General features: G+C 41.9%; 1 protein-coding gene across 1 annotated transcript in view; it reads right to left on the bottom strand.

Moving 5' to 3' along the window:
- The window catches only part of DRAM1 (DNA damage regulated autophagy modulator 1), a 266057-nt gene that overhangs the window by 40704 nt on the left and 204729 nt on the right, over window positions 1-20624 (bottom strand). The window lies entirely within an intron of this gene.

Raw genomic sequence — 20624 nt, 5'->3', positions numbered from 1 at the left:
CCTCGTACCGCTACCGCCGTTCCTCCCAGGTTCACATGTGGATAGGGGCTGTCTAATGGAGACAACACGCCCAGTTGAGATGAAATACCTCCGTCTGCCCACGTTAGCCTGAGAATACTCTTCGTCTCCGCTTTCTTTGCGATGGATATGAAGAGCACGGACCACAACATTCTTGAAAATACCTTTCTGTTTATTTACAAACAAACAGAGTAGGCAGCCATGACGTGTTTCATCCCTCCCTGGGGACTTGATCACATGACGCAGAGCTTTTATGTTTTTTACAGTTCACGTTCTATATCAAAGTTTCTTTAACTTTGAGCTATGCAGATGACTTTTTTTAAAACCATGGGATGAAAGTGAGGTTTTGCAGTATTTTTTGGCATTCCTTTTTAGAGGTTACACTTTTTTTCATTTTTTAAGGACATGTTTTTTCATTGGGTGATAGCATACCACGTGATATAAAGTGCAAAAAGTGCTCAGTGTTATCCATTAATTTAACATTTGATTACAATGCTTATTTCATCCATATCACATTGCAAATTTTAACATTTGTTTTGTAATTTGTATTTTACCAATTACATTTAGTGCCATGAACATTTCCTAAAAACAAGAACCACAATTGTTTTGCTGGGTATTTGCATCAATGCATTTTTGCGTTAATGTTGTCACGCAATTCATCCTTATGACAACCAGATAATAATAAATACATATATATAAATAAATAAATATATAAATATAAATAAATATATACATATATATAGAGAGTGGTTTTGATCATGTATAAATTCATAAAACAAACGTGTTAATGTTGTTACGCAATTCATCCTTATGACAACCAGATAATAATAAATACACATATATAAATATAAAAATATAAATAAATGTATACATATATTACCTACTGGCGGTCGCCAGTAGGTAGTTATAGTTAGGATTGTTTTCCATAGGGAAATCGCAACATTCTATTGGGAATAACTTTGGCGCCGGTTGAGGAATCTACCTGAAATTTTCCTTAACTTTGCCTCGCGGTAGACCCCCCTGACCCCTTAGGTTTGATGTGGGGGCCATAAAAGGGTCCCGCGGGTGGAATTTTATTTTTTTTTAAATTCGATTTTCGCGGGGGAGCGCCTGGTACGCGCACCGGGGAGCGTACCAGGGAGTGTACGTTGGTGAAAAATAGTGAAAATAGTAGTGTAAAAAAATAATTTTGAGTGATTAGAGGTAGGGTAGCTCTGAAAAGAGCTTTTGGGTTCTGTGGCTGTTTTAGGTACCTACAAGTACGTCCCATACACACCCACACGCACACAACCCCACACCCCCACAGCCACACACTCCCCACACATACCTCACACACGCACACCTCCACCCACACCCAAACACCCCACACCCCCACACCGACATCTTACACATCCACACCCACACCCACACACCCCACACACCCACACACACACGTCACACTCCCCCCAACACACACACACACACGCACACACAGATACCTCACAGACACATCCCACACACACACCTCCCTCCCCCCCCACACACACACACCTCACAGACACACCCACACATCCCACACATACACACACATCCTACACACATACCCCCCACACCCATACACCTCGCACACACACCTCACACACCCACACCTCCACCTACACTCAAACACCCCACACACCCACACCCACACATACACCTTACACACCCACACCCCCACCCACACCCACATACCCCACACACCTACACACACCTATACACCTCACCCCCCCAGACACACACACACACACACACACCTCACAGACACACCCCACCATCCCCCACACACACCTCCCCCCGCCACACATGGGGAAAACTCAGTGAAACAGTAAAATAATAATTTAAAGTGCTTAGAGGTAGGGTAGCTCTGAATAGAGTTGTTGTGTTGTGTGGGTGATTTAAGTACCAACATGTAGGTACCAATGCAGAGTCTTAAATTCAATGTACACCTTTTTTTCTGTAGATATCTTGCATGTTGTTACAGAAGTTATTCTGGTATTTGGAATCCATACCATAGTCTGTCAGGAAAGCAGAAACAGATCCTTTAAGTACTCCCTGAGAAGACCTAGGGGATCATGGGTAGTCTACCCTGCTCCTTTATGATGTTTTAAAATTGCACAGTATACTGTAAGTTTCACTTTATACTATAATATACACATACATCCTTTAAGTACTCCCTGAGAAGACCTAGGGGATCATGGGTAGTCTACTCTGCTCCCTTATGTTGTTTTAAAATTGCACAGTATACTGTAAGTTTCACTTTATACTATAATATAAACATAATCATTTTGGTAGTACTTCATGAATTAGATATAACAAGCATTTGCAATGCAATAGGTCTCGCATCAGGAAAGTTTGAGCTATTGGTATTGTAAATGACAAATTTTTTACTTATGTGTTGGTTTTGAAAATAGCGAAATTAATAGCTTTGTCATTTACAATGCTAATAGTTTTAACTTTCGCAAATGTGACACCTATAGCATTTGTAATGCAATATGTGTTGTAGTTAAGTGACTTAGATGTATTGATATTACAAATAACAATGGCTTTTAATGTTTTTTAAATAATTAATACTTAAATAAAAGGTATTGTAATTTATAATGGCAATAGCTTAATAGCTTAAACTTTTGTAAATAACTTTTGTGAAGATTATGTTCAGTGTATTTTATTGTGACAAAATCCAAGAACAGAAGTGAAATATCAACATCTTTTTGTGACATTTGTAATAAAGCTTGAAACATTGAGAGAACATATTTGAATCCGTTGTTGTTGAATGGTTGCACAGATTGATGCTGTGGTGGCTCTGAATGATGTTGTGGCGGCGACGAGTGATGCTGTGGCGTTCAGTGATGCTGTGGTAGCGCATAGTGAAGTTGTGGTGCCCCTGAGTGATGCTGTGGTGATGCGGTGGATAGTGAGGGCGATAGATAGAGGGAGGGCGAGAGATAGAGGCAGGGTGAGAGATAGAGGAAGGTCAAGAGGGCGAGGGATGGAGTGTGGGTGAGGGATGGAGTGTGGGCGAGGGATGGATGGTGGGCGAGGGATGGAGTGTGGGCGAGGGATGGGGTGTGGGCGAGGGATGGAGTGTGGGCGGAGGAGGGATGGAGTGTGGGGCGGGGGAGGGATTGAGTGTGGGGCGGGGGAGGGATGGAGTGTGGGGTGGGGAGGGATGGAGTGTGGGGCGGGGGAGGGATGGAGTGTGGGGCGGGGAGGGATGGATGGGGTCGGGGGAATGGATGGATGGATGGATGGAGTGCGGGGATGGATGGAGTGGGGGGATGGATGGATGGAGTGGGATGGATGGATGGAGTGAGATGGACGGATGGATGGATGGAGTGGGGGATGGATGGATGGAGTGGGATGGATGGAGATGGATGGATGGAGTGGGATGGATGGAGTGGGATAGAAGGAGATGGATGGATGGAGTGGGATGATGTATGTATGGATGGATGGATGGAGTGGGATGGATGGATGGATGGATGGATGGATGGATGGAGTGGGATGGATGGATGGATGGAGTGGGATGGATGGATGGAGTGGGATGGATGGAGATGGATGGATGGAGATTGATGGATGGAGTGGGATGGATGGATGGATGGAGTGGGATGGATGGATGGAGTGGGGGGATGGATGCAGCTCTTGGCAGCTTCCTCTGGAACAAAGGCAGGAGAAGAGTATCACTGCATAAATTGCAGCTGCCATCGGACAAGGAGGGTATGTGGGCGCCAAATTCAGAAAATTATTCTTTGGAAGCACAGTTACAATGGCTGGTCTGTTGGCTAGCAGGGCGGCAGACAGAGGAAATGTGCCCCATGCCGGTGACTAAGGCAAAATAAATCATGGGCAAATCACTGCTCCCGCAAGCTCGACTCCCCACAGGGGCTAACGCCTTGACACAAGTGTAAGTGGCATACAACAGTTAGAAACAGGCCTTGAGACGCACTGCTGCAAGATTTATAGGTCTACCAATACACTTTGACCACTTGAGAAGTAGTTACCCCCACCCCTCAACTTACATTGTTGGGCATCGAATGACCCGTGCTCCATCATCCTAGGTGGAGCGGGGGTCCCCCTCACCCCCCCTCCTATTCCACCTGGCTGTCTTTATTCATAATGATGAGTGGATGGGGCTAGCCAATGGGAAATGTACCACCTGGATTGCTTATGTTCTTAGTTGCTGTACTATAAACCCATAGCCAGCACCTACCATGTAATACCGCTGTTTTATTATCCATATGTCATGCAGGGATCTGTAGTTTGCTTCCTGTTTTTTAAAATATTGTTACTGAGCCATCGGCTCCAGCCACACGGTCAAGCCTGTATTTACTAGAGATCGTAAGTAAATGTCGATAGTTGATGTAACAAATTGTAACATGCTTGAAATATCGTCAAAATCAATTAAAATGGTTTAAAAAACACATTGATTTAACGCTTAGAAAGTGCTACTTCAAAAAAAAAAGACCAAAAACATTCGAAATATTCAACCCATAAAAAATTGAAAATCAGGGAGGAAAGGAAGGAAGTATATTATATATTCAGGAAAATAGAAATAGAAAACCGTTGATAAAAGAGAAGGAAGAGAAAAGAAAAATGGAAGAGACAGGGGAAACCGGGTGAAGAAGTGAAAAAATAAGGGAATAGACAAAAGTGAGCAAGGAGGGCTACCCGGTTAAGAAAGTACTGAATAGGAAGAAGAAGAAAAAATAAAATCGGAGGAGGAAAAGGAACTAAATTGGGCAAATTCCGAAGTGATTAATAAGGATGAAAGACAAAAAGAAGTGGGAAATTTGAAGTAAACTAATTTAGAAATAAAACATAGAAGTAATGAGTTATATTTCCTAGTATACCTGCAGAATGTTAAGTTCTAGACGTCGTCTTCACAGCTGTCCTTCTGGGCCTCCTTCAAGGGTTTGGAGTTGTCCAGGGCTTTATCTGATTGAATTTACGCGGAGGAGCACGTAGTAAAGCTGAGTTTGAGGTGCGAGTACCGTTGTGGGCTGTGTGGGGCCGCATCTTCCCACTCCAGCCCTCTCTGTTTTTATTTTTATTATACTTCTGTCTTGGGGTTACCTGGTTACCTCTACAGGCTTCAGTTGTGTTTCCTACACAGTGACAGCACTGTAGCATAACATAAGACATGTGGAAACTAGTGTGTACTTTGTCGAAATTAGCGGATATTAGGCAATGGCACGTTTGAAAGGAAATGCACTTTATATCCAGTAGTAGATACATTTTGTGTGACCGCCTATCACAAGGCGCTTGACTGTACAATGTTTGAACGATTTCAGATGTGTTGTTTTTAGTGACGTAACTTATTTATGTGTACATTTAAGCCTGTTGCTTCCGGTTGTGCCCTTGTAAAAAATTGTTAACCATAAAAGCGGAGTTAGGCGAGAATAGTAATTAGATCATCGACTCTGCTGCAGGGGAACAGAAATATTTCAGTGTCTCTCTGATCTCCCGTTCTTTGAATGACCAGAAAAGGTCATACAAAGGGGAGAGGATGTGGCCTCGCTGCTAGAACTGTCTACTTTGGAGCTGGGGAACCAGGTTCGAGCCTCGGCGTTGGCTCAGCATCTTGTGATTCTGGGCAAATCACTCAATCTCCCCCCGCCTACCAAAAATGTAATGCGTCCTTGTGTAATTTAACTGCTCTTGTAAAGGGCTCCAATACCTTCGGGTCAAGTTCGCGCTGTATAAATGTGCACACACAAAAAAACGGAAAAGAAAGAATCCCAGGTAAGCGCAGTGAGCTGAACGGAAAGATTATGGGGCAGATGTATCATCCGTTTTTTTTGTCGCAAACGCTGCGATTCGCAAAATAGCAGCGTTTGCGACCAAAAAAACGGGATTTGGAATGTATCATGCAAAAAGCCTCGCAATATTAAGGAATCGCAAATTTTGCGATTCCTTAATATTGCGAGGCTTTTAAGAAATGGCAAATTGCGATTTCTTAATTGAAATGTATTAAGCATTTCAGTTTTGCGATTGTTGACTAAGAATTGGCAAATTACCACCAACTTGTAGTTGGTGGTAATTTGCGAATTCTTTTCAAAATGCACTTTTTTAAAATTCTAAAGGTGCCATATGACGCTCATACATGCCCTTAGGGCATGTATGTGCACCATATGCGCACACATGTCAAATTCAGGGGTGCAGCAGGGTGTCCTTAAGACACCCTTGCACCCTTGAAATGATTCTCAATTTGCGATTAGCAAATTGCTAATCGCAAATTGAGAATAATTTCACATTCATTCCTATGGGCCTCCTGGCCCATAGAAATGAATGGGAAATTATTCCTTAATTGCGATTAGCAATTTGCTAATCGCAATTAAGGAATTTTAAGAAATCGCTAAAAAATAGCGAATTTCTACATACATACCATTTTGCACTTCTCAAATAGCGATTCCTTAAAAATCGCTATTTGAGAAATGCAAAATGGTATCTTGATACATCTGCCCCTTTGAGTGCTCGGTAAATCGCTATTTCATTGGCAACTAAGGAAGTCTTCCGGACTCCAAATTTCACCAGCTTGGAATGATTTTGGGGAACAGGCCAGGCCAGAGGCGCAACTACTTATCAGGTGATTCTTTGCTCCTCTATGGTCTGCTTGCTGGGGGATACACTCGCCTGCATAAATGTAAAACCATCAATAGACTTACGGTCTTAGCTCTTCTTGCGAAGCCAGCAACACAATGCATTGGAAGGCCACCAGACATCCCAGAGTAGTTAGATGGAGGGAAGAGCTTGATAAATGGGCAGGGTTTGAGAGTGCAGTCCTGCTCCAAGATGTGAAGAGCGGGTGCGGCGCAATTGACCGGCCTCGCGACTGGGAGAACCTCATGTTTGGGGGACCCTGATTTGGATACACCAGAGGGACCCCCACCACTGTAGGCAGATAAGATAATGGGGCTGTTTAGATATATTCTGTACCCAAGCATTGTAGGGGTTAAGAAGATGTGCACATATATGTGGGCTGAGCAGCAACTGACAGTAGTAGTGTTCTTGGACAGCATGGCAAGGGGCACGGGGTGGTGAGGGTTGGGGAGGGGGGTATGTTTTCTATGAGTGAGAAGGGCCTGATATGCATAACAATGTATACACTGTCTGCTTGCTTGGTGATGACGAATACTGCATCGATTTACTCTCGATGCACTTTATGTAACGACTTTCTATTGTACTGAGCCCTTGGACCACTTGAAACTGAAAATTAAAATGATGTTTAAGAAAAGAGTGGAGTAAGAAGACTGCTAGCCTTCCAGTGAACAGAGTACATGCCAACTAGTGGTTGGTGAGTCACTAAATTAACAGGGCTGAGCTGAGCCCTGAAAATATTACAACAAAAGTCACATAAAATATGATAAAGTCTCTTTAAAATTCAAAAAAGTTTATTTCTTTAACACGTGGAAGCTTTAACATTAACAAGGCACAATATAGCACTGTACTGAGACGTACTTATTAAAAGTGATAGTTGTGTACAACTGGTAGTCAAAACTTCAATATTTGAAAGTGCGATAATGAAATAAAAAAACGTTTTTGTGAAATTAACTATGCTTAATATCACACAATGTAAGTGGGGAGGCACCCAATTTATCCAGGTTACATTCCGTAAGGTCACATGCATTGTTTATAAGCAGGGGGGAATTAAGTATTGTGCCTAGAATCGCAGGATGTTGAGCAGACGCTGAGGCTGGAATCTGGTTCCCCAATTCCACGGTCGGCAGCTCTGACAGTAATGCCACATCCTGGGTTGAGCGAGACTCGAGGCTCACAGCTCACCCACAGTGGGGTAACAGTAGCCCCTGCATCCCTGCAGTGCGGCGGCCCAGGCTCAAGGGGGCCCCCCGGTACTGTGCTCGGGCGGGGAGCTCCTGGCCTGAGAGCTCCAGACTGGGTCTGAAATATGGGGGGCCACCTCCATGTACTTCGCAGGGGGCCCCCTCAAGTTTCTGTACGCCGCTACGACTCGCCCACCTCTAATGCCAACAAAGACATGGTGAACGCCGGACACAGTCTCAAGGCTCCCGCCCTCCATAGCCTCAACAGACCTTTCTGCACAAACTCCACTGTGAAGTATAATCGCGATTTGCAGGAGCAAGACTTTTACTTCTGATAAATACTCGGAATCTTTCCTGAGCCCTTACAGCCGCTTGTTAATTCCATGATAAAAAACGCCCAGATTTAAAGACATTGTTTTTTCATAACATATCCCAACCTTCCCTGCAGTAATAACGGTTCATTTATTCCACGATTTTAATATTGGGTGGGGGGTGAGATGGTGGGCAGTGCATCACCAAGCTATGTCTGAGTATTCTTTAGCCTGGAAGAGGAGAGTGTGAGTGTCTTAAGCCAGTGGTCTGAGCTGCATTTCTCAGCAGTAGCAAGAACCTTACGTTAATGTCTGCAGCAGATACAACGACTGGACATCTTCAGGTAGCTAGAAATCACGAGAGCTGTCACGAATCTTAACCCCACACGCTACATTTGGAGGGGTCGAGCAACATTTTGTCGAGCAAATCCTCCCTGTCTGAAGTGATCGTTGCCAGAGATGGAAAGATTACTCGGGAGGAGGGAAGATCCGCACTGTGGCTAACTGCAATGTTTCACCAAATGACTCCCTCCCCCTTGCTACCTATGTGATGTCGTTTCCACAGCAAAATGAAAGTAGTAAACACATTTCATTTCATTGATTGCTAAAACCTAAGTTTTCTAAATAAATGTGCACTAAATGCACATGTATTCTTTAGGCTGCAGGATAGATCACTGCGTTAAGAGTATGCTGTTTAGAGTAACACTCACGTTTGGATATAGCATCTTATTCCACCTGCTGCCACCTCTAAGTACTGTAAACAGTAGATGCTACTATTGCCCATTGCATTGGTACTCAGTTTACCGAGCTCAGATGGCTAGATGGCTGTATGGGCCTGGCCGGCATTTGAACCTACAGGCAGCCCAGCGCGTGTTGCAGCTCAGTGAGCCATGCACCTGCTCGTCTGCATCTGTGTGCTGCCAGCAGCTCACTGGTTGGAATCCCGGCGTGTCCGACGACGCCTCTATTTCCTTGAGAAGTCGGTAAATTGACTAACAGTGATGAGAGCCGCAGTAGCACTTTTTATTTATTCTGCGGTAGCAGGCACTATATAAATGGGGAGTTATTAAGAGGCTTTAGTTGAAACCGCACGATTCTTATTATTTAGAAGGCGTGTGTAGCTTTGGAGTTTACGTGGTTCTGGCCTACAAACTTTTCATCAGTGGTAGGAGCTTTCCATTTGGCGCCGAGGCAATTGTGACGCGGAGGGGGGAGCTTTAAAAATAAGTTTAACTACAAAACCAATATGCAGCAGCGATCCATTTACAATACCCCAAAGACCGTGGTTGCTCTAAGAATGGAGTTGAAGCTCTTTCCAGCACTTGGAACAATAGGAAATGAATTCAGCGAAAGGCAGAGGACAAGCAGAGCATCAACAATCATGGACACCGGGGAGCAGCGAGGTGGACGGACAGCCACACAAATCGCCAGCAGGCCTTAATGAACATTGGGCGTGGGCACCGGCGTCCTGTCAGGCTTGACACCGCGTCCCAAGTAGCTTAAAGCCCGCAGCTCTGGGAAGGTGGAGGCCTCGTCGACTGTCCAACATCTGGGATTTTAGTTGTCATCCTGGCATGCCAAGCAAGCGTAAACGAAAGAGTAAAAGGGGATTATCCTGACAACGAAATGAGTTACCGAATCTGGTGATAATGAAAAGCAGAAGCGCTCTAATTCCCGGCCGCAGTCCCCGAGGTGGAGGTGCGTTTATAGCTGCAGGAGTAAAATGTTGGCGGGACGAACAGATGGCCTGCCGACAATGAAACTCGTGGCCGCCTAATCCCGCACGGCTTCCTTACCATCACTCCGTTGCCCGCTCCAGAGTCGCTACTGATGAACTGCCATCTTGGTAAAAAAAGTTTGACTCTAATAAATTGATGGTACGTCGTCTTTAAGTGCATTAGTCTACAAAATGACGCAGCTTGTACCATAGTTCCAGCAGACAAATGTAGGGAGGCTAGTTTAAGCCCCACGTGACTCCAGTTGAGTATCTTAAAACCCTGTTCTTGCTGTGTACAGACAAATAAATGGCCTTCACCATAAGAAGGTGCTTAACACCTTGCCTGCTAAGGCAATTCCCGCTGGGTGCTGATGATTATGTTTTCCCATTGTTCATGACAAGGTCAGCTCGTCATAAGCACAGCTCCAGTAAACTGCATGACGAGCTGGCCTTGTCATTAGCATGGAAGTGGTTAAGGGATCAAAGATGGATAAATACACAGTGACGTTTGCCGAAATGTGATGTTGAGTTCTTGACAGCTTTGGAAAGCATAGATTTCTAACTCCATGTTAACAAGCCGTGAGCGTGCATGCTCCCGAACTTCCGGTTTCGGGAACACTCCCGAACTTCCGGTTTCGGGATGTGCACACTCACGGCTGTCGTGGGGCGGGACTTATGTCTTTCGGAGAAGCCCGCGCGCACGGAGTGGATGGCCCAGAGGACCGGTGGCAGCCGAAGGAGTGGCGGCTGAGGCCACTGATGCGGTAAGTGGGGCTTGGGGGCTTGGCACGTGTGTGTGTGTGTGCGCGTGTGTGTGTGTGTATATGTGTGTGTCTGCGCGTGTTTGTGTCTGTGTGTGTGTGTGTGTGTGTGCGTGCCTTCAGAAGCGCGTCCACAGACCCTGGTCGGCTCGTGCACCGCTCCGTCTCCCTTGACGGGCAACTCGGCTGCAATAGGTTTCGAGCGAGACCTAAAAATGAATAATGTCTCAAACAATTTTTAATTATTAAATAAAAATTTATTGGTTAGAATTTTCATAGTTCAATAAAACTTGCAGCATCAGATCATCTGGAATCTCCTCAAAAATGCATATTTCTATAACTTGTAAACATTCAATAAATTGTTGATCCAAAGACTGATCCATAAAATCTTGTTCAACAAAATCTTCATTAAGAATCTCCTCATATGTAATCTCGAAGGAAACATTGATGTTTTCTTGCTCCCCTTCCATTTTTTTGCTGTAAATTGCATAAAAAATAACTATATCAGTAGAGTTAGGGCACTGTTGGGTTTAAGTTCAGACAGGTACTTCTGATTTTTTAACAGTGAAGTTAACTTTGGGCAGTGTATGGTAACAGTCAGGAAGTAGAAATATAAAAAAGTGCCTGCGAAGAAGCGTAAGTAAATTCATAATTATAGCAGAGAAGCCTAAGTCAATCCATAAATATAACAGAGGAGCCTATCTCTATGTATAACTATAGCAGAGGGACAGTAAATAACTATCAGAAAACGTTTTTACAAATTAACTTAAAGTGCCCCTTACAAATTATCAACTTACTTTACAGAAAGGTGAAGAAGACAAAATGCGAAAAACCTTTCAAGATGTACCTCAGGTAGTTGTAGTCAAAATGGCCGTGTTTTCCTCTCATTTTTCATTTATATTCATGTACATAACCAATCAAATGTCAGGACAAAAAAAAAGTAGAAAATGAAAGTAACATTTTAATTGGTTGTAAATTCTAACACTTCAGATGTGTTTTTGTCATGTAATTTACCTCAGGATATTTAGACAATGCTACAGCTGAAATGGCTCAATGGAATTCCATCAAATTTGGGAAAATGGTAGGGATTGGTATGTAGTACGGCCTATTCTATATTTGGTGAAAGTGTCTCCAGTGGTTTTAATGTAAATTAACTTTTAAAAAATGTTGGGAGCGCTTCCCGGTGCGCGCCCCGGTACGCTTACTGGTAGCGCTACTGGAGTCCTCCATCTTGTGTTTCGGTAGATTTGAGATACAAGATGGAGGACAAACAACATTGGGAATGGGTAAAAGGGGGCACGGTAGACACTCCCTGACCCCCTAGGTTTTCTGAGGGGGGCTTAGGAGGCCCATATAGGCCCCAAAAAAACAATTTTTTTAAAAATTTTCGCGGGGGGAGCGCCCGGTACGGGCACCGAGAAGCGTACCAGGGAGCGTACTTTGGTGAAAAACAGTGAAAAAAGTTAGAGTAAAATAATCATTTTGAGTGATCAGAGGTAGGATAGCTCTGAAAAGAGCTTTTGGGTTCTGTGGCTGATTTAGGTACCTACAAGTAGGTTCCAATGCACAGTCTTATATTCAGGAGGAATATTCTATTCCCCTCATCTGAGAAGTGCACACCATCTCCTCTGTAGATATCTTGCATGTTGTAACGCAAGTTGTTGTTGTATATTGAACCCATTCCATAGTCTCTCATGTAAGCAGAAACAGATTTATTCACATGTTTCCGTGCTTTCTCAAATTGTGGACACAATTGGTTGGACCACTTCCATTTCTGTCATTGTCATATATTGGAATATACCAAGGCAGTTTGAGGAAAAAGTGCCATCAATTGCTCAAAGGTGTCCTTTAAAAGCATTTCCAGACCTACCCCAGTCAAAGTGCCTAAGTCATTTCCACCACAATGCAGAATTATGAGGTTAGGGTGTGGCAGATGCAAAAAGGTTTTCACCAATGGTATCAATTGATGACATCTCAATCCTCTTTGGCCAATCCATTTTATGTCTACATTTGGTAAGTCAAGGTTGTGAAAATTTCTGGTAGCTGCATACCTTTGAGTCCAGTGGATGTAGCTATGTCCAATAATCCAGACTGAATACATGGTAAGAGGAGGTTCTGGTGCAGTCAGATGAAGTGTGGGAATGAAATGGCAGTTGGAACAGTATGAGTTTGTAAAAAATAAAACTGTGGAGTTTCAGTGCTCTTCAATCACAAGCAATGATTGGTGGATTCAGATAGTTGAAAACTGGAAGTTAGGGTGCATGGTTCTGTTCTGTGAAAGAAGCAATTTGAATGGTTAAGAAAAAGTCATTTAAAGAAAGATTGCAGTGGATAAGCTGGTGTATTCAGAGGTCAAACATCCTTGCTTAGTTCATTTGCAACATTGTAGAATAAACGTTTAACCCTGAGAGCTCAGAGAGGAGGGAGTTGCTATGGTAACAGGTAGAAAAGGCTGAGGGGGGAAGGGTGTTGGTTTGAAAATAGAGAGGGAAGAGTTTTGATTGGTTACCATGTGCAATATGTGTGTAGAATTAGAGGTTCTCTGTGTCATTCATGGTTGAAGTGCCTGGAGTACATACCTTTTGCTCTGCTAAAGAAATATTGGTGTGTGTGTCTGACACTGTTCTCAATCTCTTAAAGCATTTGTAAAGGTGAGTAATGGTTCATTTAATATACATAGAGACTTGTATACTCTATGGAGAAGATTTGGAAGCAAATTGTGGTTTTTTAATGTTGCTTTGTGTCATGCTTTTTGATGATGCTTGGTAAAAAGTTTTTACTGCATAGAGGAATTGTATTTTGTAAAATTGTGAAGTTTCAGTAGTGACATGGAATTCTTGTACATAGGACCTGTGCTGTGTTTCTTAAATGAAATGTCAAAAACGATTTTGGGGAAAATGAATGGCTTTTACATTTTTGAGAAGCAATAAAGAGTGTCTGCATGCTTAAAGAAATAAATTTGCCCCTTTCACAATGATGTCACCTGTGTTACCTCAGATTAGGAAGTAGATTGTGCAGATGAGGTGAGGCATGTCCAGAGGTACAGAGGAGGTGAGGCCTTTGTTCAAGACTGTAGTGGGAGAGAGGGCTTTCCTGGGGAGCATAGGTGATGAGGCTTGTGTCTAAGAGTGCAGTGGACTAGGCTTCATGAAGTCTATCCCCGACTGCACTCTTAGACACAGGCGTCAATTTGACTCTTTACAATGATGTTACCTGTGTTAACTCAGTGTAGGAAGCACATTGAGTTTGTTTGCATAGAGGAATTGTATTTTGTAAAATAGTGAGCTTTCAGTAATGACATGGAATGCTTGTACATAGGACCTGTGCTGTGTTTCTTAAATGTGAAGTAAAAAACGATTTTGGGGCAAATGAATGGCTTTTACATTTTTGAGATGGAATAAATAGTGTTTGCATGCTGAAAGAAAGAAATGTGACCTTTTCAGAATGATGTTACCTGTGTTAACTCAGTGTAGGAAGCACATTGAGTTTCGTTGCATAGAGGAAATGTATTTTGTAAAATTGTGAAGTTTTAGTAGTGACATGGAATGCTTGTACATAGGTGTTGTGCTGTGTTTCTTAAATGTGATGTCAAAAACGATTTTGGGGGAAATGAATGGCTTTTAGATTTTTGAGAAGGAATAAATAGTGTCTGCATGATTAAATAAATATATTTCAACCTTTCACAATAATGTCACCTGTGTTACCTTAGATTAGGAAGTAGATTGTGCAGTTGGGGTAAGGCATGTCCAGAGGGACAGAGGAGGTGAGGTCTGTGTTCAAGACTGTAGTGGGAGAGAGGCCTTTCCTGGGGAGTATAGGTGGTGAGGCCTGTGTTTAAGAGTGCAGTGGACTAGACTTTATGAAGCCTATCCCCCACTGCACTCTTAAACACAGGTCTCACCTTCTTTGTACCTGTGGACAGACCTCTCTTCCACTACACTCTTCAATACAGACCTCACCTCTCCTGCACCCCTAGACAATCCTCACCTTATCTGCAACCCTGAATAGACTTCAACTAATCTGTATCCTTAGAGAGGCCTCAGCTTATTTACACCCTTGGACATGCGTCACCTCATCTGCACCCAGTTACCATCATTTATACTCAATACATTGAGGCCTGTCCAGAGGACACAGATGAGGCAAGGCTTGTCCAAGGGTCAGAGGAGGTCAGTCCTCTCCACTGTACTCATGGACACTGAATGCTTGTACATAGGACCTGCAGTGTGTGTCTAAAATGTTATTTAAAAAACGATTTTGGTGCAAATCAATGAGTTTTAGATTTTTGAGAAGGAATAAATAGTGTCTGCATGATTAAATACATATATTTCATCCTTTCACAATAATGTGACCTGTGTTACCTGAGATTAGGAAGTAGATTATGCAGATGAGGCGAGGAATGTCCAGAGGGACATAGGAGGTGAGGCCTGTATTCAAGACTGTAGTGGGAGAGAGGCCTGTTCTGGAGAGCGTAGGTGGTGAGGCCTGTGTCTAAGAGTGCAGTGGACTAGGCTTTATGAAGCCTGTCCCCCACTGCACTCCTAGACACAGGTCTCACCTTCTTTGTACCCGTGGACAGTCCTCTCTTCTACTACACTCTTCAATACAGGCCTCACCTCTTCTGCACCCCTAGACAATCCTCACCTCATCTGAAACCCTGAATAGACTTTAACTAATCTGTATCCTTAGACAGGCCTCAGCTTATTTACACCCTTGGACATGCGTCACCTCATCTGTACCCAGTTACCATCAATTATACTCAATACATTGAGGCCTGTCCAGAGGACACAGATGAGGTAAGGCTTGTCCAAGGGTGAGAGGAGGTCAGTCCTCTCCACTGTACTCATGGACACTGAATGCTTATACATAGGACCTGCAGTGTGTGTCTAAAATGTTATTTAAAAAACGATTTTGGTGCAAATGAATGAGTTTTAGATTTTTAAGAAGGAATAAATAGTGTCTGCATGATTAAATACATATATTTCATTCTTTCACAATAATGTCACCTGTGTTACTTCAGATTAGGAAGTAGATTGTGCAGATGAGGTGAGGCATGTCCAGAGGGACAGAGGAGGTGAGGCCTATGTTCAAGACTGTAGTGGGAGAGAGGCCTTTCCTGGGAAGCATAGGTGGTGAAGCCTGTGTGTAAGAGTGCAGTGGACTAGACTTCATGAAGCCTATCCCCTACTGCACTCTTAGACACAGGTCTCATCTTCTTTGTACCTGTGGACAGAGCTCTTTTCCACTACACTCTTCAATACAGGCCTCACCTCTTCTGCACCCCTGGAGAATCCTCACCTGATCTGTAACCCTGAATAGACCATTTGCTTTTTGTCATTGCTTTGTTGTTTGGTAATAGTGGTCTATAATGTGCTATCTTTTTCTTTAACACAGATTGAAATCAAGATTTCAAGAGTAAGGAAAGATGCCCTCAAGGCAAAGGAGAAGAAAACATGATAACCGCAAAAAAACAAAAACAGCAACGGAATTACAGCACTCTTCCACAACAAATACTTCAAAAAACAGGAACAAAGCTCCTGGTAAGCCAACTAAGTCTTTCTTACGGAACATATGTAGATAAAAAAAAAAATGTTGGACAGCATGTAGAAAAAGAGAATGAGAGAGTAAATTTGAAAAGGAAGGAGAGACCCTCAAAAAATCTTACAACTGGAGCAGGAGCGAATAATATGTATAGGAATAGAAGGCAGAATCAGTTTAGAGACATTCGTAAACGAATGTTTCGCAATAGGGTGGTTTTAAATTTGTTAAAAAACATTAGGAAAGGTAAACAGAGAGCTGCTTTTTATAAGAAAAAGAAAAGTGTGGAGAAGATTGTTGATCAGGCTTTTGAAGTTAAGAAAAAAATATTTATTTTAATAATCAATAGAATTAGGACACTTAACAAGACAATTGATGTTTTCAAATCAAACAGTAGATGGAAAAGAGTAATTAATCGGACTAATTTTTGTAAAGTTTTTTCAGGAGAATGGATGCACAGTTCAAGTTGTAAGCCATTTTTTAATGAGGAGAGTTACTTCCAGGAGAATGATTTAGTGCATGCAGTTGACACCAGTGGTCGAGCTTATCAGGTGAAAGACGGTTGTCCGATTGAAAAAGAGAAACTTGTGCCTAGAGAACCAGAAGAGGTGTTAACTGATGAAGTTTTAGGGAGACGTACTAAGGGTCCAGTGTACACTTGGAAGTGTAGTCGTATTTGTAGTGTGCGACAGGAATCAATTGATTTGTTTTGTAATTTCTTACCTACATATAGTAAGAAAAGTCTAAAGCAGAAAGTGAAGTTGTTGCAAGACTTAGATCCTTGCAGAGTGAGAGAAAACACAGGTTTGCAAGGGCATTCACTGGCTTGTCTTTCTAGAAAAGTCTGTCAGAGTGTTTTTCATCATTTTAGGATGTTAGCAGTGCATCATACCAAAATGAGGAAATTAGTGAGAATGTTGTATTATGCAAAAAGTCCAGCACTTAAGCTTAAACAATTAAACAGTGCTCTTTTGCATGGAACTGAATTAGATGTGAAGAAGATTTGTGAAGAAATTGAGATTTGTTATTTTGGTGAAAAAGAGGACAGTGTAGAAATTGACACAGCAATTCAAGGTAATGTGGAAGACAATGTACAGATTTCAAGTACAGAAAAGTTTGACCAGGAAATTACCAGGTTTAAGGTGAAATCAAGTGAAAGGCCGAATTTTACTTGCGTGTGTTGTCGACGAAGTCATTATAAGCATCAAACTAGATTAGTTGATTTATACGTAAAAAGTGAAAAGATAAATAATTATGAGTGGAAGGATTTTGCAACTTATTTGTGGGTGGAGAATTGTTTTGATTTGAGTTCTGATCAGCGTATTTGTAAATATTGTTATGATAAATTAAATCAAAACAGAATGCCTGCTAGAGCTGTTCATAATAATCTGGAGTTGGTAGACATTCCCCGTGAATTGATGGATTTAAATACATATGAGTCTATTTTGATTCAATGTGTCCATCCTTTTCAGGCAATTGTTCGCATGGAGCCTAAGATAGGGAAATTGCCTCCTACAGATTTGCAGAGAGGATTAAAGGGAAGAGTTGTTTATTTGCCTCTAGATGTCAAAAAAAATATTGATACAATTGGTATAGAAAAAGTAGAAGAGGAACCTTTAGTTATTCTAGTTAATGGGGTTCCGACAAAGAGTAAGAAAATCTGGCAAGATTTAGTGGATGTTAGGAAAGTCAAAAAGGCAACGTTGTATTTAGTCAAAAACAATGAGTATTACAAAGATGTATGTGTTGCAGCAGAGGAAACAGCTGCAGATGAAGAAAGTGATTGTTCAGGCGGCCAAATTGAAAAAGTTGATGTGTCTAGAAGTGAAGAAATATATGAACATTATACTGTTCATCCTTTGCATTCCAAAGAAGTAATGGGGAATGCAATTGAATTGTTTCAAATGAAAGCAGCAAAAGGAAGTCCCATTAGTGTATGGGAAGAAAGTTTGGAAGCTCGTTGTTTTCCACAGCTATTTCCAACAGGTCGAGGTGAACGATATGACGATTGACCACTTCAAATTCCTGCATCTGAATATTGAACTGTAAGATTATATGCTGAAGATCCAAGGTTTCGTCAATGCATTCCCTATTTGTTTCATTTACTGTATGAAAGTGACTTGTCTGGGCTTTCTTATGCAGTAAACCATATACTGAAAAGTGGGTCACATCTGCAAAATGTTTCGGCGAGGGACTTTATGGAGAAAGTGAATCTGCAAGATAATATTTTGGAATCTCATTTAATCAATCTCATGGCATGTCAGCGTGGTACAAACGAGTATTGGTACCCTCGTCATGGGGAATTGAAATGTATGCTAATAAACTTAGGAACTCCTACATGGTTCCTCACTCTTAGCTGTGCCGAGTATGCATGGGACAACTTACTTCAATTTCTACGAGAGGCAAATGCAAATATACAAAATATAGAATTCAAAACACCTGGAGAACTGTGTTCTTTGGATCCAGTGAATGTATGCAGATATTTTAATCATAGATTTGAAGCTATGATGTCTTTTATTACCAACAAAAAAAATCCTCCCCGTGGAGAGGTTTTGGATTTCTTTTGGAGAAAGGAGTATCAAGCGAGAGGGGCTCCTCATACACAAATGTTGTTGTGGATTAAAGATGCACCCAAATTTGGAACAGATTCGGATGAGACAGTGATGAGCTTCATTGAAGAGTATTCAACATGTGCTGTTCCGAAAACTACCGAAGAAAACAGTTTAAGGCAACAAGTTTTATGTTTTCAATCCCATCGTTGTGGAAAGTACTGTCGTCGAAAATTCAGAAACAAGGACAAGTTCTACACAAAATGTCGTTTCGGATTTCCACGACCAGTGATTCCTAAAGGAAGAGTAAATAATTTGATGTCTTCTCTGCGACATACTGTGACGAGGAAATCACCCAAAAATACATACAATTTAAAAAGAAACGAAGAGTCCAAGTACATCAACGACTACAACCCAGTGATTTTGTCCATGTGGAATGCTAACATGGATATTCAATTCGTTGCTGACAACTCTATTGCTGTGGCTCGATATGTGACGTCTTACATCACAAAAAAAGAAAAAACAGAACTGAAGGAAATGTGGGAGGACATTTCACATGAAAAGGTTTAAGCAAGAAATTATACAGTTACAGTCTGAAGATGTTGTCGCATCGAGAAATTGGAGCATATGAATGTTCTGATCGATTGTCATCAGCAAGTCTCTATGCCTTATCATTTGGATAAGTCTAGGTCTTGCTGCAACACGAAACCGAGTTTTAAAATCTGTACAAGAGATAGAGTATTTGGCGGAGAAAGAACCAGAAAGTACAGATATTTTGAAGACAAACATGCTGGATACATACTATCCAAATAGAAGTCCTCACCTTGAGAACGCTTGTCTCTATGAAGTTCTTCAAAGCTATATTTATAAGAGGAACATCAGAGAAGATATCAATAATGGAATATATGCTGTCATTGGATGTGAAGGATGTCTAGTGAAACAGAGAAAAGGTCATTTGATTAATCATCGAAAATTGAGTTGTGAAAATCCAGACAAAAGAGAATTTTACTATTTGGCTCTTTTGCAACTCTTTAAACCATGGCGTACAGAAGAGGAACTACTTGGAAATTTTCTCTGTTATGAAGACTCTTTTAATGCAACGAAGGATACCATAGAATGTCCTGTTTTTCCAAATTATCTGCAAATGTTGAATGAAGAAATAGAGCAAGAATCAACAATTGCTGCAGAGATTGCGAGAGACAGTTCTCAAGACAGTCAGAGTTCTGCTTCATTGAGTCAGGATCCACTAGGAGGACCAATTATCCAAAATGAAGCTGCCACTGCCATGGATGAGGTGGAAAGAGCTATGGAGCAAGCTCAAGAGGATGTAATTAATTTAGAAGATTTGGTGAAACAATTAAACCTTGAGCAGAAACAGATATATGACGAAGTCACAGAACAGGTTGAACATGGATTGAGTCATGAGAAGAAAGAGTGCTCATGTACATCATTTAAGCCTGTCTGACTGTACGTGAGTGGAGAAGCGGGAACTAGAAAAAGTTTTCTGATTAAAGCAATTGCAACTTATCTGCAGAAAAGGACTGATTCACCGCTGTCTTGTGTTGTTACCGCTCCAACTGGGCTGGCAGCACATAATATTAAAGGGATTACTTTACATCGTTTACTGATGCTGCCAGTGGAGCATGATAACAAATTGCAATACCACAAGCTATCTGGAGATGCGTGTTCTGAAGTTTCCAGAGTCCTGAAGAAAATGAAACTTCTTATCATTGATGAAGTAAGCATGGTCTCAAATCTAATGCTTGCTTTTGTGCATTTGAGAATGCAAGAAATTCTTAAAACAGACTATGATGTGTTATTTGGAGGCAAACACATAATTGTTTTTGGAGATCTACTGCAACTAACTCCAGTGAAAGGACAGCCAGTGTTTAAAATGGTCACGCATGAAGATACCAGGAAGTGCCTAGGAAGCATTGGAA

This window comes from Lissotriton helveticus, chromosome 1_1, assembly GCF_964261635.1.
Source record: "Lissotriton helveticus chromosome 1_1, aLisHel1.1, whole genome shotgun sequence".
NCBI lineage: Eukaryota > Metazoa > Chordata > Amphibia > Caudata > Salamandridae > Lissotriton > Lissotriton helveticus.
This window is presented reverse-complemented; position numbering and strand designations above follow the sequence as displayed.